The sequence below is a fragment of the Chamaea fasciata genome, unplaced genomic scaffold (genome assembly GCF_029207755.1).
Source record: "Chamaea fasciata isolate MVZ Bird 193981 ecotype frontalis unplaced genomic scaffold, bChaFas1.0.hap1 SCAF_7, whole genome shotgun sequence".
Lineage (NCBI taxonomy): Eukaryota > Metazoa > Chordata > Aves > Passeriformes > Sylviidae > Chamaea > Chamaea fasciata.
Window position 1 is genome coordinate 2,743,813 of NW_027094092.1, and position 9,966 is coordinate 2,753,778.

Here is a 9,966-nt window from a genome sequence, read left to right on the forward strand (position 1 = left end):
CCAAGGCAGAACCCACAGCACTGAGTGCCACGAGGCACAGCGGCCTGAATGATCATTTCAGTACATCACTTTGCCGCTATTGATTTGCGCTCGTTGGGTCGATGCAGGCAGATTAAACGTGAGAATGAACGAGGGGAGCTACAAGGAATGACCTGCAGAATCTTCCAGCAGTTGAACTCGCTGTACCAGTGCCAGAATTTGATCAAAGCTTGTCTTTGTACAATTGGAGCGTAGGGAAGTTTTAAGATTACTCGAACAGAAGGTCTCATTATTTTTGTTTGAATGTAAACACACGGATTATTTCCTTTAAGAAGAAGAGAATGTTATGTTTGTGTTTTTTTCTGTCTGTGTGCTGGAAAACAGAATATTACATAAATATTGGTCAAAGCAAGTCATCTTTGATCTCTGTACTCCCATCAAATCCTGGGTGTTTGTCATGAAAACAAAACCAGCTGTAAATCTGTTACATCTACTGCTTTGCATAGTTGCAAAAACGACCTCTACTGAAAAGCCCTCCTTAATAAGTAATTAAAAATTGTCTCACTTGCTCATCCTCTTTGAAAACATCTTTGTAGCTCATTTCCGAATTTAATGAGCCTGGCTTCAAACTAATTCAAGATTTAACAGCTACTTTTACTGCTAAGAATAGTCAGCAGCAGCCCTGCCCTGGCTGTTGGCTCGTTCAGCAGGCAGAAAGGTAGAAACCTTTCAACCTGTGCAAAACTCTCTGCTCTCTCCAAAGCCATGAGTCTGCAGCTGCTCCACACCTCTGGCTCTTGGTGCTGACCAGTTGTGTTCAGAGCCTCTGGTTTACACTGATTTCTGAGGTTTCAGCCTGTTTTTCGTGCTGGTGTGTGTCCATGCCCATGCCTGTAATTTGCTGGAGATTTCCATGGGGCTAGTGCACAGGAGAAGAATAGTAAAAGTTAACCCCTCTGCCTGTGTACATCTAAATAATTGTGCAGTTTTTCAGTGCTTTGCAGATGCATGAGTAAATGCATAAACTCCCTAATGTTCACTCTTGCTCTCAGGTTCCCTGAGATGAAGCGATGTGACGTGATGTATAAACTTCAGCCACAGTGTCTCAAAACTGAGAAGAAACCAAAGGGAATCAGGTAAATGAAAAAGACAGGGGTTTTTTCCTGGTTTAGTGAAACTGATGTTGCTTTTCTTGGGCAGGGGGGATTTCATCTTTACTGTGCTATCATTGGCCCCTGCTAACACACTGAACTTTACGTGGATGAGCCCTGAGACTGATGTAAGCCCGGCCTGACATGCTGATCAGCTCTTTATTTGAAATACATCTGTATCTCCAGCTGAAACACAGCCTGTAAGTAGACACTGACCTTCATCCAAAAATTAGGTTCAGTTTTAACAGCTCACAGCTCACATCTATCTCTGGGCCTGATATTTCTGGGTCTGAGAGATTTTAGCCTGCTAGCAGCTGCTAACATTTTCCCAAGGAAAAATTTCTCAAGAAAGCTTCTTCTCAAAACAATCTGGACAAACAGCTTACCTTTCTCAAAACAATCTTTCCCTAGGTGGTGTTTTGCTGTTTCTCTAGTTTCACAAATGGTATTAGAGAGTTGTCGTTCCTATTCACCAATCATATTAAGTCTGTATCAGAACACCTTATAAAAGGTACTAAGAAATAGACAATAAAGCCTTTTTTTTCTATGCTCTTTGCCTTCTGAAATATTTGGAGTCTCTCATCTTTCTTTCCTGTCCTACAACGACACACATCCCTTTGGGATCCTGCTCCAAGTGTAGGTATGGGAAGTGAGGTGTGTGAAATGCAAAAGACCAGGGACTGGTGAAGCCTGGGGATAATATTCTGCAGCATTTTAAACCCAAGATGTCACTTGTCAGTGCAGAGAAAGCCCAGTTGTGTCATTATTCTTTTCCTTGTTGCACAGGCAAGGCTGGCAGGGTGTGCTGGAGAAAGGAGCACAGCCTGAATGTTTTTCCCTTTCCTGGGGGCAGGAGACAGGAGGGGATGGGTTTAGGTTCTAATGGAATAGAGTTATACTAATGTGCTTGTGCTCAGATGGTTGCTAATGCGAAAGCAAACTGTAATCCCTTTTCCTCTTTGCGTCTGTAAAACAGATTGTGTTAACCAATTTTCCCTCGTAGATCTGCACTATGAAATGAAATGTAAAAAAAATGGAATATGTGATTCAGCACATAGAGAGATGAAGGTTGGTAATGTTTACTCTAACTCTCCCTTTAAAAAATGTATTTATTAGTAGGATAGTCATTTGTGAAAATATGAAACTAGCTTGAGAGGGGTTTTTTACGATTTTGGGGCTTGTTGGTTTGTTTTGCTTTTTTAAAAATACTTTGCTTATTTTCTTCTTAGTCTTCTATGTGTGGCTCAAATGGTCTGAACTCAGAGTAAACTTACCTGATCAAAAACTAGATGTACAAGGTTTTGTGGCTGTGCACACAATGTCCTGACTGTGCTGTGGTTTTCCCGCTGGGATCTGGAAGCAAACTCACCAGGGCCTTCTTAATCTTTGCTTCCCCTCTGCTGTCTGTGCCTGGCTGATGTGTTTGAAGGCCTTTCCTATAAGCCAGGCTGGCAGAAACAGAATCTTTGAGAAGGTTTGTGGAGTTTTTTGTTCTCCTTTTTGTTCAAAGGGAACTTTGCTCGGAAAAGGATTTTAATTTTGTTTCAGGGTCTGAAATTATTTTGGTTCTTTCCTTCATAAAAGAGGGCTTCTTCAAGTGTTACAGTGATGTCAGAAGTATTACAACAGTTAAGCCCAGATAATGAGACTCCATAATTTATATAGCTGTAAAATAAGGGTTCCTTCTCTAAATGTGTGTTTGTTTTCCTTGGTACCAGTTTTTCCTTGTACAGACTTCAGCAGTTTCACAGTCACCTTTGTCAAAAAAAATCACTGTGTGGTTTCTGACTGGAAAGAAATGTTTGTCTTAACTAAATTGTAAAGTGGGTAGCTGCAGGATTTCTTCCAGGCAATTTGCTTCCATTATCTATAGAAGAATCGCACGCTAATTTGTATTTTTTACGTGAAAACACGCAGAGCAGCCTTGCAGCAGTCAGACTGTTCACAATATGATTCCTGCTTGCATTCCTGCTGCTCGAGAGCCAGCTGAAGGGGAAAGCTCAGGCTCATGGACAGGAGGCTTCAGACAGCAGAAACAGCCTCTCTTCATTTTTCCAAAAATGCTGTTTGAAGGAAGATGGATTTATTGGCTTTGTTGCCACCAGTGTCGGACCTGCCTCGCAAAATGCAGCTTGCACAGAGCCCACAGGCAGCGGCACAGGGATGAGCTCCCCTGGGAAGAGGCTGTGTGATTTAAAGCTAAAGGTGGATTCACCCAAATTTGAGCTCTTTTAGCTGAAGATGCTGCCTGTGGGAGGTAAAATGGGCACTGCCTTGGCTGGGTTTTGCTGGCAGCCACCCCTGCCCCGTGCCTTTGTCACGTCCTTCAGCCCCCTGCAGGGTTTGTGCCTGTGCTGATGAACTTCTTGAAAATGCTCCGGTGCCCTGGGTTGTTTGGCACTTCGTAATCAGGGCAATTTAAAGATTCAGATCTTTAATCAGAAGGAAAGAACCCTTCAGAAGAGGCATCTTAAGTGAAAAAGAACTTCTGGGTTGTGATTTGTTATCTACTTTGTGCCAAGATAATCTGACAAATTAGAGCTGAAAGTGTTGGGGATTACTTCAATTTTTTGGGGGGGATTTTTTTTTTTTCATTCCAGAAACAAAAATGCATGATCTCCTTCGTGCCCTGAAAACGCACATAATACAGGGTGGTTTGGATGGTAACAAAAAGCCTGAAAATTATATTTTTTCAGATGCCCTTTCTTTTGGGCTTTTCCTCCAGTCCAGACTCTCATAGCTTAAAAGGAAATTTCTTTGTCTGAACCCAACAGAATATCCTGAGTCCAGTTGGTACAGTTTTTATACAAAATATTCCCCCTCAAATTAGATGAATTCCAGCAAGACAATTGAGTGTTTCTTGTGTTTCTGCTCTTGAAATCCAGTGGGCAGTTTTTAATCAAGTTTCAAATTTTCAATCTACAATTATCTCATCAGCAAAATTTCCAATAGGCTCTGACAGTAAAAGGGACAATCTACAGAAATCAAAGGAAATCATAAAAATTACCTTTTTAAACTATGAGCTGGAAAGACAATGAACTCTGCCTTACTGATGCAACTGATCTCCAAACTTCACAAAATTTGCCTCATTTTGCCTATGTAATAGGCTTTGGCAGAATTTTGGTTTTGTTGGGTGTTTTTTTTGTTTGTTTTTTTTAATTAAGGAGTGGAAGGTTGCCTGTTTTTCCTTAACATGGAGGGAATTTTAGTTCCCCTTTGTTTTCATGTGCTGTGAGCTATTGCCTTTACAGATAATGTAACAAACAAATATGTTTTCGGGTTGTGGAGCTCTTATTCCAAAAGTTCTCTTGTGTTTGGGTGACCTCCCAAATGGGAATGAAGAGTGTCTGAACTATGCCACAATGGTGACATGTTCAAGGCCCAAAACCAAACCAAAAAAACCAAAAGAAAGTCTTGAAAAACAACCTTGGCACTGTGCCAATGATGTGTGATCTAGGCATTATTGTCTTCTCTTTTTCTTTGAGAGAGTAGGAAAAAAAAAAATCACCTATCTTCAATAGACGGCAGAATCACAAATCATCTGTTCTTCCTCCATTTTTCCCTTGCAGTTCTCAGCAGAATTTGACTAAACCTTACTTCTGAACTAAAGGCGAATGGACTGACCAAAAACATCAATGCATCTTCCATCAATGGATTTAAACAGTGAAATTATGCAGATATTTCCCAGTGTTTACATACCCAAATTAGTCAATGCTAGAAATGCCAGCAATAATGCCAGGTCTTGTCCCGTTTACTTTCTGGATTTGAAATCCTGTATAACCTTTGCTGAAACCCTTCAGGAAATTGAAGTAATCTGAGTTTAGCTTCCTTTGTCTCAGGGATTGTTCAGCATATGTGTTTCCCTCTGCTCTCCCAGCCTTCAGAAACTGGTTCATTTGTCATTTGGCAAAAGTCTGGAGGTATGATCCAAATCCTTTTTGTTCGTGCAAGATTTTAATTTCTGCTGAGCTGTTAAGTTTATGCTAGATTTATTCATAAAGAGAGCTAGCAACCCAAACCAGATGGCTGCATCTTTATGGTAGTGTTGTTATTTTACTAGAGGGACACCCTCTTTTTTTCCCTTTTCTCAGTAGACGTAGGCTGAATTGAGTCAAGAATCTAGCAGTTCGACTCTTTGCTCTTGAAGTGGTTTTCCTCGAAGTTTTGCATTTGTAAACTGGATGGATATGTCCCCGTTCCATAAGAAGCAGACAATAGTGATCATAAAGGATCATAAATATATTTGCTTTTTGAATTGGTTTTGTTCAAATCATAGCTAGATGAAGGTTATAATTTTTATAAAAGGTATCGATAATTTAAATACATAAAATATAATAGGTTTTCATGTTGATTATATGATCTGATGTTCTCTTTCAAATTTTCATTGGAAACTCCCCTTTTTATTTTGATTTTTATTACACTGTGTCCTCGGTTGCCTGCCATATGGTAATGGAATAACACAGTGAACTTAAATAATGGTCAGCTGCTAGGAAAATGAATTGTTCTCTCCAGCAGACAACTTCTCAGAGTTCCTGTAACATTTTTAGGAGAGAACCATGAAACAATACCTGTATTGAGATCTTTCTTTCTCAAACTTTCACATCCAGCAGTTGTCTTTTTCCCAGGGCACTGCTCTTTCAGCTTCCTCATTAGGTTGTTTTGGAGTTTTTTTAATCCCTTGTATATGTGAGGAAAAACAACTGTTTGTTTAAAATTTCATCCATTTTAACCTGGAATTTAAAAGTGTATTTCCTGTTCCTTCACTGTATCAATAGAGAATAAAACTGTGGGATATCAAAACTTGAGCCTATTTCTGTTGCAGATATTGTCAAAGGACCCAGAAGCAGGGAAGGCTGTAGGGGTGGGTCAGATTTATGGTTTGACTTGAGGATTTGAGGGTCTTTTCCAACCTAAGTGATTTTTATGATGGGTTCTTTATTTTATTACACCACCTGGCATATTTAGAAAGTGCGTTGAAGCTGTGGAGCTTCCTAACTTTTTTGTCACATCTGAAAAGAAATAAAGAGTCTTCAAAGCAGAGAGGGTCTGAGACACCACAGCAAAAAAAAAATCCCTCATCCCTCAAGGTGTGGGGACCAACCCTGCTGAAGTTTTACCTGCTCTTTAGATCCAGCAGGGTTGCTTTTTGGAAAGTGAGATAATGAAGCAGATATGGCTTCGCTGCATGTTTTTATTATTCTAAGGCAGTGCAGTGACAGGGCACTGCTAGCTTAATGGGAGAGCTTAATTTTAAAGAGAATAAGGCATTGAAAGCAAAAATATATAATTGTTACTTAATCAAATTGTTCAGCTTTTTTTCTGCTCTCTCCTTTTTCTAATGTAGTTTTAAAGTAATAATAAAAGGCAAAGACAGGCACATGTGATACAGACATAAAAGAAGAAATTGCTACCAAAATTTAGTCCATGCACTGACTTTATTGTAAAAATCTGAGGAAAATATAAACGTTACAATTCAGTTTTTCCACTTTAGGGCTGTTTCATTGTCTAACTCCACAAGTGAGAGTATTTGCTTCATTATAATCACCTGATTATTAATGACACAGCCCCTGAGCAATTGAATTTCCAAATTAATAACTCCTACTATGTAAAATTGATATAATGAGTGCTTATCTTCTTGTACATTCCAAGCAGGCTGGCCTTAATTTTCTATCCCTTTTTCTTCTTTGTTACTTTTGATTACAGTGTTATTGCAATAGAAAGCCTTTAATTGGAGGGAAAGGATGTTATTAATATGATATCACCATCAGGAATAATCAATACATCAGTGTTTTCTCTCAAGAAGTCTGTAAAGCCAATAGCAAACTTCACCTTTGTACATTTATGGGAATGAATTGGGTGGCACCGCCTTCCCTCCAGCTCTTTCCCAGGTTTGTTGGTCTAGATAATTTATACTCCTCTGGAAAGTGTGTTTCCTTCCAGCTCTGTGTTTGTGCAGTGCCTACATTGCCCGCCCGTCCTTGCTTGGAGATAGTATTGAACTCAGTAAAAATGATGTCTGTGAGCTGGAGAGAAGGCACAACTGGATGCTGAGCCCACGGGCTCATGTGGAGCCCAGGGAAGAGGCTCAAGGGGTGACTCTCAGGGGCTCAGCAGATCTGCTCAGTGCACCTTCACTTTCAAAAGGCTGACTTGCAAACTGCTGCTCTCTGAAAGCAGCTTCCTGCTAACACCACCCATAGATGGAGCTGCTGCTGCTATTTACCCAGCGTATTGTCTTATAAATAACGATAATAATAAAATTACGGAGAGCTTATGTGGAGATTAAATGTGTTTTCCCACAGTAATATGGATATTGACTCTGGAAGGCTCCTCCTGCCAGGGCAGAAACATGCAATTTTGTTACAGCCTCAGAGGTAAATACTGGTGTTTGAACAGTGCTCAGAAGGAGTAATGAAGTGTTTTAGTGGCCCCGTGCTTCATTTCCGTAGATTCAACAATTTCTGTGAGTTCTGATCACGGAGAGGAAAGCTTTCTCCCCTTCAGAAATATTCAGTGTTTAAAATGTGGGAATCCTACTGCACTGAAGGTTAATGCTATAGGCTTCCATTTGTATGGGATTCTTTTACATTAAAAAGTTTGAATTCTTGTTAAACTTTGACATAAATTCTGCTATCTTTAGTATCTGTCAAAAAATGACAGAAACATTAAGCAGGTGGAGTCTGGATTTTTCTAGGGGGAAAGCAATCCCCAAAACATTTTCCTTCCTTCATCTTGAGGGAAAACAGAGTGGGAAGCAAAGTAAGAGGACTGAATGGAAGGGACATTACTAAAGCTGCATTACTCTAAACGTGTGTAGCAATCTTCTGAATGTAACTAAATCCGCCACGGGAAAATACACCACACAGCTTGGAAGACACTGTCCTGATTTAGAGTGTAAGATCCTGATGTTTTAGGTGTGTTTTCGTCCCTCAGTTGGACACACAAACCACGGGGAATGGGACAGGGTGGTGGCTCATGGAATGAAGCAGAAAATGGTCAAAGGCAGGAAGAGGTTAAAAATAAGGAGAGCAGAAGAAAAGATCCAGTGAGGAGTTGGGCACATGGATGCAGGCACAGGGGCTGGTGCAAAAAGGCATCTCTGGTGGCTCTGTGACCTTTGGCAGAACATTTCTCATTCCAGGGCAGCTTCAGCTGCGGCTGGGGATTTTGGAACGTGAATTAGCCGATTTCAGAACATCATCTGCTTCATGGCTGCACAGTCCTGTGTTCCCTGGCTCACTGTTCACTTCACACAGCCTGTGTGCTTTAAGGTAGGTAACTTGTGGTGCCTGGTGGTGGGGGGAGGATGAATTTGAGTCTGAAAGCTTTCAGAAACAAGAGAGAAAATGCTGCTCAGTGAAAGAGCTTTGCGAGGCCTTTACTCCCTGATGTAGGACCAGGAACATGTACCTGGGTTTGAGATCCCCTGTGTTTTGGGGATCTCACTCATCCTTGTGACAGAGGTGTGTGTTAGGAGTGTCAGACCCCAGATATAGGTTCAAGACACGGGATCTGAGGGAAATAGGTGTGCCTTTCAATGCTGGTCAGGGTGTCAGCAGCTGAAGAGCACTTGGATAAGAAAAGTCTTTTCATTTTTCTGATCAAAAGGCATGGGTATGAAGGAGATTGTACAACTACAGTATGAGCCTCCCTTGTATTCTCAGACAGCGTCTCTGTTCTATACAGAGTAATAATACACCCATATTGAGACCAGAATTTGATTCTGAAACTCATTCTGCAAGGTGATGTGTATGAAGAAAGAGAGAGTGATTCCTAGACAGATAATAAATACAGGAGAACTATGTCAAATAATGTTTCAGAAGTGATGCAGATAGATAATTGTGTCAGAATATATTACACACATTACATGAAATGAAAAAAATTGATTCGACCCTTTGGCTGGGTGTCACAGTGCCCTGCTTAATGCTGACCTCCAGCCAGCATCTTAAAAATCAGGGCAGGAGAGTGGTGAACACTGTTTCTTGAGAATAGGCTTTTTTTTCTCCCCAGATTGAGGGTTTCAAAAAAGAAAATGGGTGTGGAAATCCATAGCACCCCTCTTTTTGTTCCCCTTTCCTTGAACTCTGTTATTTTCGGTATCTTCAGAAGATTTTCCAGTCATTGTGTTTTCAGCTTTTCTAAAGGCTTCCTTATTCTGTTTTTTCAGAAATAAACCCTCTGCTCCAAACCTCCAAACCTGCTTTTTACCAGCTGTACTCAGCTACTGGGAAACATACAGAAGCTTCCATTGCTAATCCCTGTTCGGAATCATTTCTCTTCAGCACCTTCAAAAGCTTTCCAGGGTCATTAATGCTCAGTTGTGCAGCCACGTTGCATTTCAAATCAAAGAGCCCTTTCATCTGTGGGTGGATGGGAGAGGGTTGCTTCAGTCTCAGGGTGCTGCTGAAGATGTAGGTGCTCTCCTTGAGGCAGCTCTGCCCGATGCAGGATTTGGTTCAATCCTACTGCTAAGGTCACTCATTAGAATGAAACCACTGTTTGTTCTGCTGTGGCATTTCCACCCTTTATAAAACTTGGCTGAAACTTTGTTTGCTGGATTCTAAAGTGCTGTGCATCCTCACGAGGGCACGGTTTGCTGTACTAACTGATGTGGATACCGCTCCCGTATTTAAATATTTGCCATGGAAACGTTTGTGTGGGCATCAGGAAAACTTTCTGTGCACTTCAGGAAGCAGAGATGAAACCATGCAGAGAGAAAGGAAAAAAAAAAACTCACCAAACCTCAAAACAGGCCCTTCAGCAATGGTATGAGAATATTTGAACAGCCCTAGACCCTGTAAGGGATTATAACTCTTTTTTCCCTCCTCTGAGCCAC

General features: G+C 40.9%; 1 long non-coding RNA gene across 1 annotated transcript; it reads left to right on the forward strand.

Moving 5' to 3' along the window:
- The first annotated feature begins 2,133 nt into the window (after positions 1-2,133).
- On the forward strand, positions 2,134-9,665 carry LOC136291662 (uncharacterized). The gene is made up of 3 exons (XR_010721645.1): positions 2,134-2,198; positions 8,272-8,401; positions 9,298-9,665. It is a non-coding gene; the product is annotated as an uncharacterized lncRNA (long non-coding RNA).
- Positions 9,666-9,966: the final 301 nt, after the last annotated feature.